Below are 15,260 nucleotides of genomic sequence, written 5' to 3'. Positions count from 1 at the left end.
ACATACGACACTGTCGTTAAGAAACAATAGTAGTTCTAACGTCGAAAAATGAACCTGAAAGCTGAACTAACCAGTGGCGGCCAATCTCTTGTGGGATACTGGGTATTGCCACCATCTGGAGGCCTGTGTCTTGAAGACTGTCTCCTTTCGGTGGTGTCAACAGTTGGAACGTATGCACCAGCTGCGGGTCAGTGACAAACGGCTGTCGCGAGTTTGTGGACATCCCATATCGTACCTCTCCACCCAATCGCTTTCTTGAACAAAAAAACGGTGCTAGATAGCAGGTGCCAAAACGTTGCAGCATAGTCAACCTGGCATTGACAAATTGTTCGTGCATGTGATCACCACGAATGAACGTTGTGTGTGTTACTATGACATACTAAACCAAGCGAGAAAGAAGGCCGTCGAACATTCAGCATCGCTACCTTCAAAAGATAACGGAGTCAAAGACATAGTCGAGGATAGCCAAGTTGAGTCTTTTTGGCATCGTTACGGTGTACTGTGGGCACATCGTACTGGTGAGGTCCAGATAGATACCACAAAAGAGTACTGTAATCTCCTGATGAGCGCTTACTGTCAAGTAAAAACGTAGCAGAAAGTTGTCTAGTATGCTGCCCACCAAAGTGTCAGTGGGTACTTCACAACACACTGTGACACCCGCGCCCCTTTGAGATACGAATTAAGTCCCAGCCTCCATATCTACACTATATGGCGTACAGAGACTTCTTCCTCTTCCCTCACTTAAGAATCCAACTACGTGGGAGGCATCTGCGAGTCAACAGTGAGGTCCTAGAAAAACTGGACAAGCTTTTAAGATCCCAAAGAATTGCGAACTTTACCAGTCAGTATATCTGTCAGCCCTTTCACCATTGGAAGAAAAGTGTCGCATCATGTGGTTAATATGTGTAGAGAAACTAATTTCGCAGCCGTAAGTACTTTGATTTGTGATGTCAGCACCAAAATCATGATAATCCTTCGTCGAGTTCGCTCGTAACAGAAGTCGTTCTTCAAGTCAGTGAAACTAAGGGACGTGCAACCTCCAACCACAATTCGTAACATGAGAGTTAAGATTTTATTCGGGTGTGACAAAAAATAATATCCAATACACATTAAACCAGATGAGATTAGAAAAAGTAACGTGATATAAGGGATCCCGACAACACAATCTTATTTTCGGAACTTCGTGGCATATTAAAACTATTTGCCGGACCGAGACTCGGGACCTTTGCCTTCCGCGAGCAAGTGCTCTACCAACTGAGCTACCCAAGCACAACCCACGACCCCTCCTGACAGCTTTACTTCTGACAGTACCTCGTCTTCTACCTTCCAAACTTTACAGAAGCTCTCCTGCGAAACTTGCAGAACTACCACTCATGGAAGAAAGGATATTGCGGAGACATGGCTTAGCCACAGCCTGGTGGATGTTTCCAGAATGAAATTTTCACTCTACAGCGGAGTGTGCGCTGATATGAAACTTCCTCGCAGATTAATACTGTGTGCCTGACCGAGACTCAAACTCGGGACCTTTTCGAAGGTCCCAGGCTGTTGCTAAGCCATGTCTCCGCAATATCCTTTCTTTCAGGAGTACTAGTTCTGCAAGGTTCACAGGACAGCTTCTGTGACGTTTGGAAGGTAGGAGACGAGGTATTGGCAGAAGTAAAGCTGTGAGGACGGGGCGTGAGTCGTGCTTGGGTAGCTAAGCTAGATGCCGGCACGGTAGCTCAGCGTGTTCTGCTCTGTGTAATAAACAACTGAGTAAAAGAATCAACAACAAACTTCATGTGACGCCCGCTACGACCAAACATAACGAATAACAAAGAGTTGGTAGAGCACTTGCCCGCGAGAAACAAAGGTCCTGTGTTCGAGTCTCGGTCCGGTACCCAGTTTTTATCTGCCAGGAAGTTTCATATCAGCGCTCACTCCGCTGTAGAGTGAAAATTTTAATCTTATTTTAGGTATATGGCTACGGTACGATCATATTTTATTCTTAATAGAAGGAACGGTAATGCCAAAATTAATTCAAGGTACAAGATAACAGAGTTCAACACACAAGCACTGGACATTCTAAAATTCTGACACCAAGATGAAACCTTTTCAGCATGAAGGGAATAACCGGTCAATAATTATGTCAATTTTCTACGCAGTCTTCTTTTAGATTAAAGCATTTTGTCCAACATTTTTCGGCAGAGTAGTTTTGGGTACGAAGTGTGCTACGAGATGGTCTATAAAAGACCAATCAAGAGCTTCAAGAGGCTGCAATAGTCTTCTTATTGGACTTCAAAAATTTTTGAAACACAAATTTCCTTACATACGGGACTAAATGTATCTTGGGATGAGTCAAATCACTTCAACCTCGTGGTTGTCCCGACAATACATGCTCAGTTTTCTTATTTCCAAAGATCTTTATTCGCAAGTGTGTTCTCTTTCTCATGTACTTTTTTTCTACCAGTCAGTCCAGAATACTTGCGTACTACTGTAATGATAAAAAAGAAACTTCACTTCTTTTACTGATGTTCAGTTTTTGACGTGAAGTGTTGCACCCTTGCGTATTACATTGTAATAAATCGATGCAGTAAATTAACTAGATTTTTTTTAATAGTTCAAATATTGTTGATTTTCACATTCGTTTTTGGGCAGAATTCAACGAGCGGCGCATTAGAATAGCTCGAAGCAACTTCATAGTTAATTCTTCACGAAAAATATTCTGTACTATTCTTCTGATACGCTGAAGTGCTTCGCGATTTCAGATGTCTTTAATCACCTGTCGTTCTTCCTCCTGCGGTGCTCTTTCTCGACGTTTTCATCTGTGATAGCATTTTGAGACTTGTTTAAAGTTGATGATTTTAAACAGAAGTACGGTACATTTGATTTCAGCCGACAACTTCTTAAATGTTGATGAAATCAACCCCAGGTAGAATTTCCATTGGCAATGAACAGAATTTGTGAGAACACGGTATCGCTGTAAATCCGTTAGAATGAAAAACACATGACAATCACTTTAAAAATCCATATAAATAAAAGTATTTTGCAGATTAAGTGAACACAAACTATTGTGTCTCATACAACAACATAAAAACAAAATTTCATGCTATCAACACCATCTGTACAACCTGGAGAATTTCGCCTTACTCTCGTAATTTCTTGTAAATGTGAAGCATGGCATGCAGTGAACTTGCAGCTGCACTCCCTTGCAGTCACGACGGAAACACTCAGAGGTGCAAAGAGGCTTAAGCTGCAATCCGGTTTGGAAGGAAGCCACAGTGGCGCCCAGCTAAAAGCGGGCGTGCGCCTTAAGAACCTCTGCGGGATTACAGCGATGGGGGAATAAGGCATTCTGGTCCTACTTACAACCTGGACAGTTATTAATGGTCTAATAACGCCTCTCATTTTCGAATTGCTAGCATTTTTTTCATTTTTTCTCTCTTTAATGGAGACAACCTTCACTGTTCTGATCCATGTTCTGTTTCAATTCTGAAACGGCATTCGTCTCGATGTCAATTATCTGTAAGTTTACATAGAATAACAATCTGCACACATCAGTTCTCGTAATCTACGATGCCTTCTCTGAGGAAAGCAAGGCATACTTGTACCTTAAATGAAATGGATTTGCTGCATAGGAACAAAAAATAAAATAATTTGGAAGAGTGAAGACGAGAACAGAAACACACAAACACTACGTTAGGACAGTAATAGTTGGGACATCACAATGTTACTAGGGAGCAACAGGATTCAAATACAGACGTGGAAAACCTTGATTAAAGTTTCTCAATTTCTGTATATCACAGCAAAAATGGTTCAAATGGCACTAAGCACTATGGGACTTAACATCTGACGTCATCAGTCCCCTACAACTTAGAACTACCTAAACCTCACTAACCTAAGGACATCACACACATCCATGCCCGAGGCAGGATTCGAACCTGCGACCGTAGCGGTGGCGTGATCCAGTTCGAAGCGCCTACAACTGCTCGGCCACACCGGTTGGCGTATATCTCAGCAGACAAATGCCGGAATGTTCTCATCAACAAGGATAAGGTTAATTTTCTTCCACTACATTTGTCCAATCGAGCTACACCCAGATATAACATCAAGTTTAACCTGAATTTCTTTCGGTACTAACTCCAGACCGCTGATTATGTTGTTGTTGAGGTCTACAAACAGCAATAATGGTTCAAATGGCTCTGAGCACTATGGGACTTAAAATCTGAGGTCATCAGTCCCCTAGAATTTAGAACTACTTAAACCTAACTAACGTAAAGATATCACACACATCCATGCCCGAGGCAAGATTAGAACCTGCGACCGTAGCGGTCGCGCGGTTCCAGACTGAAGCGCCTAGAACCGCTCGGCCACACCGGCCGACAAACAGCAATATATTTCTAGTTTAATAAATAATATTTTGAATACTGCGGTTGTGTTAACCTTGGCTTCAGCGATATAGATTTCCTGTGATAATTTTTTCCTGTAAAATGTGTTTTAGGCCAACCACTAAAATTGAAATGAAGAGCAAAATTCTAATTGTCTTAGTGCTAGTGGAGACTGCAGAACTTCAGACTCTGAAAACAATAATTGTTTTATTCCATCACTTTTCAGGAGTGCAAGAGAGGTATTGTTAACTCCTGTGCTGATATTTCGGCAGACAGCCTTTCAGCCATTCCAACGTGAGTCGCTTGCAAGATTTTTAATCTATTTTACCCTGTGGAGTTCATGCTCTTGGGTTAAAGATAATGTTCTGAGTAACGAGAGTGTTAGTCATAGACAAAACCTTATGTCTCTAATGGCAAATGTTGTAATGTCAGGCAGTGAAGACCTTGGACAATATTTCCTTTGTAATGCGAGGTGCCGGGGTGGAGAAGTGTTTGTACCTCTGCATTTATCTGCGAAATGATATGCGGATTAAATATTACAATGAGATTTATTATACATCAGAACATAAAGGTACATTATTATAGACACAAACAGTAGGTTAAAGGATAGGGTATACTGAACTATTATGAGAATAAGATTTGGCTCAAGAACAAGGGGCTCCTACATTCTGTGATGCAATAGATGCCGGTAGTTGTGGCCGAGCGGTTCTAGAGGCTTCAATCTGGAACCGCGCGACCGCTACGTTTTCTGTTTCGAATCCTGCCTCGGGCATGGATGTGGTTGATGTCCTTAGGTTAGTTAGGTTTAAGCAGTTCTAAGTCTAGGGGACTGATGACCACAGATATTAAGTCCCATAGTGCTCAGAGCCATTTGAACCATTTGATGCAATAGATTGACGATAATGACTGGAGGTCCTGATGAATCAAATATTACTCTCCCGACTATGTTGCAGTATCGTGATTAGTAGTGAGAGCTCAAATGGATCACATGGGGAAACAAGCAAGGTGGACTTGTAGCCAAGCGAGCGCGTGTGTTGCTGAGGGATTCAGTATAAAAATGATAGGTCCTACAATGCCGGATCCCCAAAGTACTGTACCAGTCCTGACACATGCAGCACGCCGTCGGTAGGCAGCTTTCTGATGTAGGCGCCGACTTCTGCTGTGCAGGAACTCTGTCTCAACCCCTGCCCTCGAAGGCTGTCCGAGAATTCTAAGTTCTGCCGAAAAGTGCGACTAAGTCGCAAGACCGTCCGATTCCGACGAAGATGAGATCCCGAAAGCCCTGCGCCCGCGCAACGAAAGAGCGAGGCCAACATTGTTCAACTCCCTACTCTCCTCGAAAACCGCGAATGAGCATTCAGTACTGATATCAAAATTCCCCCACACTGTCTCAGAACATCATTCGCGCGAATAGCGACCGTTCCCTCCAATTTCTAGCAGGGCTTTATGACGTCAACTAGCCTTAGTTTAAGTTGACCAATCATGCCTATGCTATTCAGCTGAGGGCACTGAACTTGCTGTTACGGAACAGCTATTACGAAAACAACCTGCCTAGACCACCGGCCATCTGGCGTCAGACAGTCTCGCCCAACAGGGCACGGTCCACAAGTATTCTCTGAATCAGGAAGACAATGCAGCAAGTCGGTGCCAGCAGTCTTCGTTCCGGACGCGCCGAAACGGTAAACACATAAACGGCGGTGACACTCAGACGACTCACAGGTTGTTTCGCCCTACATACAATAGGCGAAATTCGACTGACGTCAGTCGTTCCGCCAGGCGCTGAAGCTCGTTGACGTACGGCCCTCTCAGTACTCGCAGGATTGCAGCCCCCAACCGGAAACGCAGTGTGCAGCGTCCTACGGTGCTCACTTCGGACAGCCCACTCAAGGAAGTAACCCAACATGCATGGGAATCAAGTGAAAAGTATTTTCAGCTCTCAGTACAAATACCTGTACTCTCATTACAATAACCTTTTGGCCTGTTACCACCGTGCAATGACATAAAACATTAATAAAATTGATGAAAATGAGAGGTGACATGCAAAAGAGCGCATGGAACCTCTCAAGCGCAGACATGAAATGAGGAGTTTTTATGATTTATTGAACTGGAAACTCTCGTCACGGTTGCGCAGGTTGTCTGTTAATTGTATTTCCACAACTTCCAAGACCACTGTATTATGAGACTGTGGCCAGTATCGTAACTTTCCCGTAATCCACGGAATGGCCAGTGGAAATATAATGTTCAGCCACTGCATTTTTGTTAGCCCGTAGTAGGCGAGTGTATCGCTGGTGCTCATTGCAGCGTTCTTTTATGGTGCGTACTGTTTGTCTTATGTATTTTTTGCAACACTCACAAGGAATTTCGTATTCGCCCGCCTTTCGTAAAAGAAAATCATCCTTCACACATCCCAGAAGAGCTGCTGGCTTGGCTGGCGGTAGGAAGATCGCATCCACTTCATTCTTCTTCATTATCTTGCAATTTTTGAAATAATATTTTCCAGTACCATAGAAAGTCCGTAGACTCCACCTCTCTTTCTCCTTACTCGGTTTTTGTTCCCCTGTGTATTTCTCCTGCAGAAACTATTTTCTATGGATTTCTTGTTATTACGTTGCTCGTATTACACAGTATCATCAAAGTAGTGTTTCAGTTGCTGACATGTTGAACAAGGCAAGCGAGAGGAAGCAAACGTTTCACATAACAACTATTTATCTTAAAAATGCAGTTTTAATGTTGTAGAGAGGGAAAGAATATTTTTTCAATTCCATTTTCTGAGATGTTCATCATTATTAAAAAATAAAAGGTTAGTGATTTTTGAATTTTAAACAATACGCTTCTTTGGAACTTACAGCCATCGTCCTCTCCCAGGCGTAAATCCAAAATCTCCAGTTAGTTCGAACTTCCGAAAGACGTTCTTCAACCCCCGTACGGAGTAGTGCTTCTCCTTCTTCCTTTAAAGTGTCGATACTCCCGAAGAGCAGCAGCAGTATTGCTGTTGTCTTGATAAAACGGCTTTACGAGTCAATTTCCGCTCACCTTGTCCAGACCCATGTTGACTGTCTGCAACTGTAATCCAAACTGATGCGTGTGATTCAAACCTACGCCGCAGTACCAGTATCCGTGTCTAGCTACAATTCATGAGACAAACAATACAAACAACGCGAATCCTGCAGTGCACCGTCTGAACATCATTCCTACAAAATTGTGTACCCATACGCTAAGTAATTTTCCATACGAGCTAGACATCCGCACAGTCGCAGCTACCCCTCCCCCCCTCCTCTCGCTTTACACACACACACACACACACACACACACACACAATTTTTGCTGCCTTACGTCCTTCTTGATTTCCCATTTGTCTCTTTTTAAAACAAAGTCAACATCGCTCCATAATGTCCAAAATGTTGAGATCAGATCATGAAAGGAATGTACTTTTAATAAGAAAGACTTTATATTAACACTTATCACACTGTGAAAGTTTATTGCAGAATGGCAGTGGTATTTTATTATTAATATGCGTTAGATTTTCCATCAAATCATCTGTTTTCTAAATAATTCTTCACTTTATAGTACAAATGTGAAGGGTCCGGTGGCAGTACAAACCCACAAGAGCGCATTTTGAGTTAATGTGTGTTACATGTTTGGTTAAAGTGAAAGTCAAACCTATAATAGTGTGAGACAGAATTTCTAAAGAATACTTCTTTCTGGCTGTACATATGGTATTACTTATTACCAGTTAGTTGTGCTTTCTAATGTACAGCAGACAACATCGGAACGTCTCAGTAGAGCCTCCTGTGACCTCGTGTCACCTACTTTTGCACACCACAAAATTTCGATTTAGTTTTGTAAATACCCAGGGAGGATTGAGCAGTAGCTATCAGACAAATTTTATGCCTGCATGACATGAATACAAGCAATCTGGGTCTGCTTGTATCGGCAGTTCCATTAATTATGCACCATATTTTAAGTTCTGACCTGAATCTGCATGTCTGCCTATCGCGCCCTTCCATTATTGTGTCTGAATGTGAACAAATGAGTATTTCTATGAATATTTCGGTGATTGTTGGGTACTAAGTAACTGGGTGGTGTGTAGTCTCCTCGGAGTAGAAGAGAAGTTGATTGTCCTCTGCCTTGAGTACAGGATGACCAAACTAGAGTGCCTTTTACCTGATCAGAGAGGTGTACCCATTATGCACGGAAGTTGCTTATTATTAGGCTCTTTGGTCACTTCCGCCTGTACTCCAGGGTGGCTGGGAGCTTTGTTGAGAAGGCACTCTTCGTCCGACAGCTGGTATGGTCATAGGATTAAGTAAGCCTTCTGCTCAGTTAGAACATGGTGTTGAGCGCGATTTGTAGTTACTAAGGAAATCGTTCAAAATGTTTAATTCCTTCAGGGTAGCTGAAGCGCCGTATTCATTTTTCAGTTCTTTTCTCTGTTTTGTAGAGGATTATTTTTGTTTCGGAGTTCATCAGCGAGTGTAATTCCCTTATTCCTTTGGAACAGCAGGGTGGTCTGATCACCATTAGAGGCGGTTAACGTGTGTCAGAAACACAAAGTACCGCGTCAATGTGGTGTGACCGAATCTACATGCGTGTGTGATTTTATTTTTCGAATTTTTCTCTATTTTTCTGTATGAATCCTGTGTCTGGTCCATTTTCGGGTTAGAGCTTCTTGTACGTAAGGTGATGAGTCACGTGTGCTGCTTGTACTTTGTAATCGTATTTCTTGATACACTTTAAATTTCAGTTGTATCGATAGATGATTTGAACTTTCAGATTTAAGTGTTTTATATGAATTTGTGAGAGCTGCAGTGTTCAGTGGAGAACCACGTTTACCTTGAAACCTTTCTCAATATTCATTTCTGCGAGGTTAGTTCCCTCATGTGTGGTTCGCGATCATTTAATCTTCTTGTTGTTTTAGTCAACTCTCCGATATTCTTGGTGTTTCTATTTTCTTGGAAGCGTTTTAATTTAATTTAAATGTCTATGGTAACTTGTCACATGGAGAGGTCAGCTCTTGGTGGTCGGGCGGGATTCATTATGCTTTGATATTACTTTTGTAAACTATTCTAAACGTGTTTGACCTCTTTGCGGATTCATGCATGCATTTAATGGCGATACATTGTATCTTGATCTATTCTATCGTGTAAGTGAATGAATGTTTCCGACACTTTATCCTCTCGCACCCTCACACAACACACAGCCTGAAGTCGTCTTAATGCTTTAGTGTTCAGGCGCCAGGTTATAACGTTAACTGAATATCCCCTAATTTTATCTTGTTCTTTCAATGAATAAACCTGATTCATGAAAAGTTACTCTCCTGTGTCCTATTGGCTCATTTACAATTGTTTAAGTGCCTTTTCGATTTTTAAAAATTGCGATTTTATGCTTCTCTTATGTGTTCCCTTGGAAGGTCTATAACCAAATAAATTCATGAGACCTATATATTCAGCTAAAGAGAAATGAGTAATATTTCAAGCCACTGGCATAGCAATTACGTTCATCAATTTTTCCAATTAATTTAAATGAAATTAATATCCCATTGGATTAATTCTTTAGCGGATGTTCCTGTTCAGTCATTCTTGATACTTAGGAAGGACTAAGGCTGGTGGCGACCTTGCTTTTTTTTATCACAGCTTTGTCTCTGATTGTAGTTTAACCGCACTAAAGTACAGATGTTCACGAAGCTTGCACGTGGTAACATTAAAAGGCAGCAACTTATAACATGAACAGCTTAATATTTGCTAAATTGCGGATTTGCACTTTCTTCTGCCTACCCACTCTAATTAAAACAGTTGTCTGTGCCAGTCAGTTTTGTTCTCTACCACAGCGCGATTCGAGATCTTAGACCCTCAGCCACAGGTCGCTCAGTGGATTACATGGAAATTTCTTTTCGAGATAGATCCAGTTGTATACGGTTGTCTATTTTACACTTCATTTCGAAGGTATTCCAGTAAAAGTACACTGACCATATAAACACATCTGCATCACTGAATAGCACGAACAAACAAGAACTTGATTTTTGTCGTTCAGTGATACAAATTTGTATAAGTAAAAATAATTTGCTTTTCTTCCCTTTTTTCCGGGGTGAGGGCGCTACGCAGTGATACAAATGAGTATTTAAAACGATCCTACGAGCTATTTTCAGCACTCTGAATTATGTGCTCGTATTTCTTACATTTTATCACATAATAAAAGATACCATAATTTATAGTGCATGGTCAGCCATATAACATCCATTGTTGGACAGAAACCGCCTCCAGACACATCCATGCACACATCTTCACATGTAGTCACCCATATGGTCTCTGCATGTTTTTCTAAAGCCGTTTACCATCTATTTAATTAGGTTGTCGTATGGTCTTTTCACATTTCTTGAAATGTTGCGAATTATTTCCTGTACCCTTCCTTGTATTGTTAGTAAAATCCCTGGCAACTATGTCACTTTAAATGTAATTGGGGAAAATGATGGGGAAGGTAGGGAGGCAGTAAAAGACTAACTTCTCCCTGTCCACCCCCAAAAGAATCCAGAACCGAACCCTATCAAAGATAAGATACAGCAATTGTGGGGGAAACTTTTCGACTTCCCATCCTACAGTTCCGAACTCAAGCCTAGTGTACGAAAGGCCTTCAACAAAAAATGCAACACATTTTTTTTCTCGCTCATTTTTCGCTGAAGGAATGGAGAATTTTTTTGGGGATGTGGTGGAATGTTTCCGCTTCAGGCCCTGTAGTTTCATGAAGTGCCGACAGTAGTTTCATGAAGTGCCGACAGGTTGCACCGCTATACGTAACCTTCACAATGGCGTCTGTAACGGAGGTGCTTTCGAAAAATGTCATTGAGTATCTTTTGGCAGAAAAACCAGAGCATCGCAGATATTCGTAGGGGCTTGCGGAATGTCTATGGATACCCAGCAGTGAACGAAAGCATGGAAAGTCGTTGTGCGAGGCATCTGTCATCATCGCAAGATCTCGCAGAGCCATACTATCTCCCATGTGCTATCCTCGGGAAATTGAATAAACGGCTTCAGCGTGTTCGTCGCCACAAAAATGCAAAGAACTTTTCATTCTCCATTACAACACGAGACCTCACACTAGTCTGCGCACCTAAGAGAAGCTCACAGAATTTCATTGCACTGTTCTCCCTCAGCCGCCCTAAGGCCCGGGTCTCGCTCCTTCCATCTGTTTGGCGCAATGAAGGATGCACTCTGTGAGAAGCGGTACATGGGTGCTCGGGAGGTTATTGATGCAGCAAGACGTTGTCTCTCACATCGACTAGTAAAGTGGTACCATGCCGGCCCTCCCAGTAAGGTGGACGGAGATTATGTTGGAAAATAGTCTTTTGCAGCCAAAAGAGTGTGGAATAATACGCTGTATTGGAATCCTCAAAAAAACCACCCTGCTTTCAGACTAAAAATGTTGTATTACTTATCGAATGGTCCTCGTATGTTGCCTCTTCTTGCATTGGAAACTATGTCTTCATAGACAAAAATTGCAAGATGATAAGCAATGCAAGGCAGCCATTGTCAAAGGTTCTGTTCCCGGGAGAGTACGCGTGATGCAGGGTGGGCGGGGGGGGGGGGGGGGGGGGGGGGAAGGAGGCTTAAGGAAACTACAGTGCTTTCAGAGCCAAACTAAAGGGGTTGCGAGATTGGCGCAGATTGGAGATAAAAACTGCCGAAAGAAAACAACAGAGATGCGTGGTTTAAAAGTCAACTAGCAGAAGTACGTAATTTCTCCTGTCCTCACGTTCGTGTAACAGGAAGCCTTTGCCTCAGCACGCGACGTAAATCGCTCGCTGTTGACACCGTGTCATTTCTTCTAAACGTCACCGTAAGGAAACGATTACTTGCGAACAGAGAAGTTTATCGCTGAAATGAATTATGTGACAATCGTGCGCTTGGCTCACACGCTTGCCGCCTACACAGCTCGTTCTTGTTTAACGAGGGAGTTGCTGCTACCACCTCGCTACTGAATGGTTGGATCTCAAAGATGGGCAAGCGGGCGTTGAAGCAAATCTGCCATTTGATCATAGGTGTCCGCAACGAGGATGTAGGAGGGTGGAACATAGCGTAAATGGTTTTCACTCATACACTGAGCTGATAATCAACAAGTATCTGGGATGCAATAAGTTTTTTGTATCATCTACAAAATTTCATTCTTATGGAATGACATGTCTCGAAATTGACACGCACATTTACATCAGAAATGGCAGTTTTAGAGCCTGCCTCCTATTCCTCCTCCTCCTCCACCTCCTCTTGAAAAACACTCTTCGGACGTCCATGTACCGGTATTTCATCGAAATTCATCGTGCTTTTGCTTATTTGTCTCAATTTGTCTCAATTGAGGTCTGGAAAGAGAGGTGTAGGCAGAGGAAGACACGCAAAATAGATTGCCAGAAATGTTATTTACACGCCCCTTCAGCCAGTATGTTTGCTCCTTCTAAGTTTCAATTGGTAAAGTTAAGAGAATCCAAGAACGCAAGATAACCGTTCTGTAAGTGATAACAATCATTAAAATATTATGGAGGGTAATATGTGTAGCCTGTAGTTTGCTGCGTTGGCCCCCCTTCTTCCTCCACAACACCTTTCCTCCCTCAGCCCCCCCCCCTTTCATCCTTTGTAGTCGAGCTACCTTTTCTCGCCAATGTCTATTACTTTTAATGCCGTTTATTCAAAATTTGAACACTGCTCCCCCCCCCCCCCCCCCCTTCGTTACCATGACCACTCTCCCTTGGCTTTTCCGTAATAAATAAAAACAAAAATAAAACTAAAATATGTAAGCAATGGACTGTTGTTATCGTAGTTGGCAGTTGGCATATATATATAAAGTGTATTAGCTAAACATTGTTTTGAATGAACAGGTTAAAAAACTGAAGACTTTCTTTCGATGTAACCGATTATTTCCTACGTATGAAATTGTGATGGTGTATGGGTATTCTAACCGCCATTTGTTGTTGGTGTAACTATGATCTTTAGTTATTACCTACACATCACTCATCCATTTCCTCCTTCCCACCCTCTCCCTCTCCTTCCCCCAAGCACATACTCCTCCCCCTGTCACTCTACCTCCTTTCTTCACCCTCCCCTTAGGGCATTTCTAGCAAAGAAAAGGGTAGCTGACCAATGCACTCAAATATATTTTAAAGTTATATTGTTACCTCTAACTTTTCTGATATTTTATTTACGTTTTAATAGATTTTGTTAATGTTTTAATGCTGTTATTCACTTGTACTTTAAATGGCATTATTAGTTTTAAGGTATTGCTGTATATAATGTACCTATGTTTTCTTAATATGCCCTCTATTACATTTGTTGTTCCTCTCCCCTGATAATCATTATCATAATCTGACCACTGACATTTCTTTAGTTATTCAGTTTACATATGCCATGTAGAAACAAAGAAGTTTCCTTGTTTTTCTTCATATAAATGTTTTAGATGTTGGCCAACTATATACCAAATGATAAAATAATTTAACTTCTCATCCAATGCACTCATTTCATTTTGCCTATACAGATAATGGAATGTCGTTGACGCATTATTTTATAGTTGCAGTTAAAGGAATTGCTCTTGTTCTGCTTACATAGCGCTGGGTATCAGAATGCATGTAGAATGGCAGCACCACCTCACTACCTCTTTGTACTCGCAATCTCAATTCTCCAGAATGAATTTTCACTCTGCAGCAGAGAGTACGCTGATATGAAACTTTCTGACAGATTAAAATTGTGTGCCTGACCGAGACTCGAATTCGGTAACTTTGCTTTTCGCAGGCAGGTACTCTACCGACTGACCTACCCAAGCATGACTCACGAGCTGTCTTCAAAGTTTTACGTCTGCCAGTAACTCATCTCCTACCTTCATAACCTCAAAGAAGCCCTCTTGCGAACCTTGCAAGACTAGCATTTCTGGATGAAAGGATATTGCTAAGATAATCTGCCAGGAAGTTTCATATCAACGTACATTCCGCTGCAGAGTGAAAATTCATTCTGGAAACAATCCTCCAGGCTGCGGCTAAGCCATATCGCTTCAATATCCTTTCTTCTGGGAGTGCTAGTCTCGCAAAGTTTCCAACAGGGCTTGTGTGAAGTTTGTAAGGCAGGAGATGACGTACTTGCGGATGTACAGCTGTAAGAGTGGGTCATGAATTGTGCTTGGGGACATTTGGTAGAGCACTTGCCTGCAAAAGGTAAAGGTCCCGAGTTTGAGTCTCGGGTTCGGTGTACAGTTTTAATCTACCAGGAAGTTTCAATCTGGATTCTGTAAGTCTGCTAGTGTTCACCGAGAGTCAACCAATCAATGCTGTGGTTTTCAACTGAATCAGAATAGGTATTCTTTTGTAAAATTATAGATGTTTCAGTCTTCACGTATAGTATGGCTCCATTTTGCTACATGTGTCTTATCGGTAATATATGACATACGTTCTGTTTGCTGTATGCTAGCCCTAAGTGCCTCCATACATTTGTATTAAAGTTTCACATACTGATTTTGATGATGGCCATTGTCAACGTGCGTAAATATGGATTAAGAAATGAAAGAATACCGTTTCTAGTTGTCTCTGCATTACCGTTCCTTCTTCTGCGAACAGTTCAGTAAATTGCAGACTACACAAATTATTCACCATCGTTGCCTCCCTCCTGGGGTGCCTTTATGCGCACCTACGTTGACTACGGAGGTGCATATACAGATCAGCACTCTTTAATCCTCTATGTTGAACCTCTTGCAAACAAACTTATGCTGTGCTAATGGTCATCGGCTGCATTACCCAAACCTCTGGTGTCGTAGAATCACTGGAAGAAGGCTTTACTAATTTATTAGGTGGTATGTTATTATTCCAGAGCAATTCAAAGCAACGAAGGTCGTTAAGTTTCTGTAATAATCACTTTGTTAGAAGTTTAT

General features: G+C 41.9%; 1 protein-coding gene across 1 annotated transcript in view; it reads left to right on the top strand.

Moving 5' to 3' along the window:
- Positions 1-15,260, top strand: part of LOC126353850 (uncharacterized) — a 233,863-nt gene that overhangs the window by 91,911 nt on the left and 126,692 nt on the right. The window lies entirely within an intron of this gene.

This window comes from Schistocerca gregaria, chromosome 3 (genome assembly GCF_023897955.1).
Source record: "Schistocerca gregaria isolate iqSchGreg1 chromosome 3, iqSchGreg1.2, whole genome shotgun sequence".
Classification (NCBI taxonomy): Eukaryota; Metazoa; Arthropoda; class Insecta; order Orthoptera; family Acrididae; genus Schistocerca; species Schistocerca gregaria.
The sequence above is the reverse complement of the archived record's forward strand: the minus strand, read 5'-3'. Positions and strand labels throughout refer to the sequence as shown.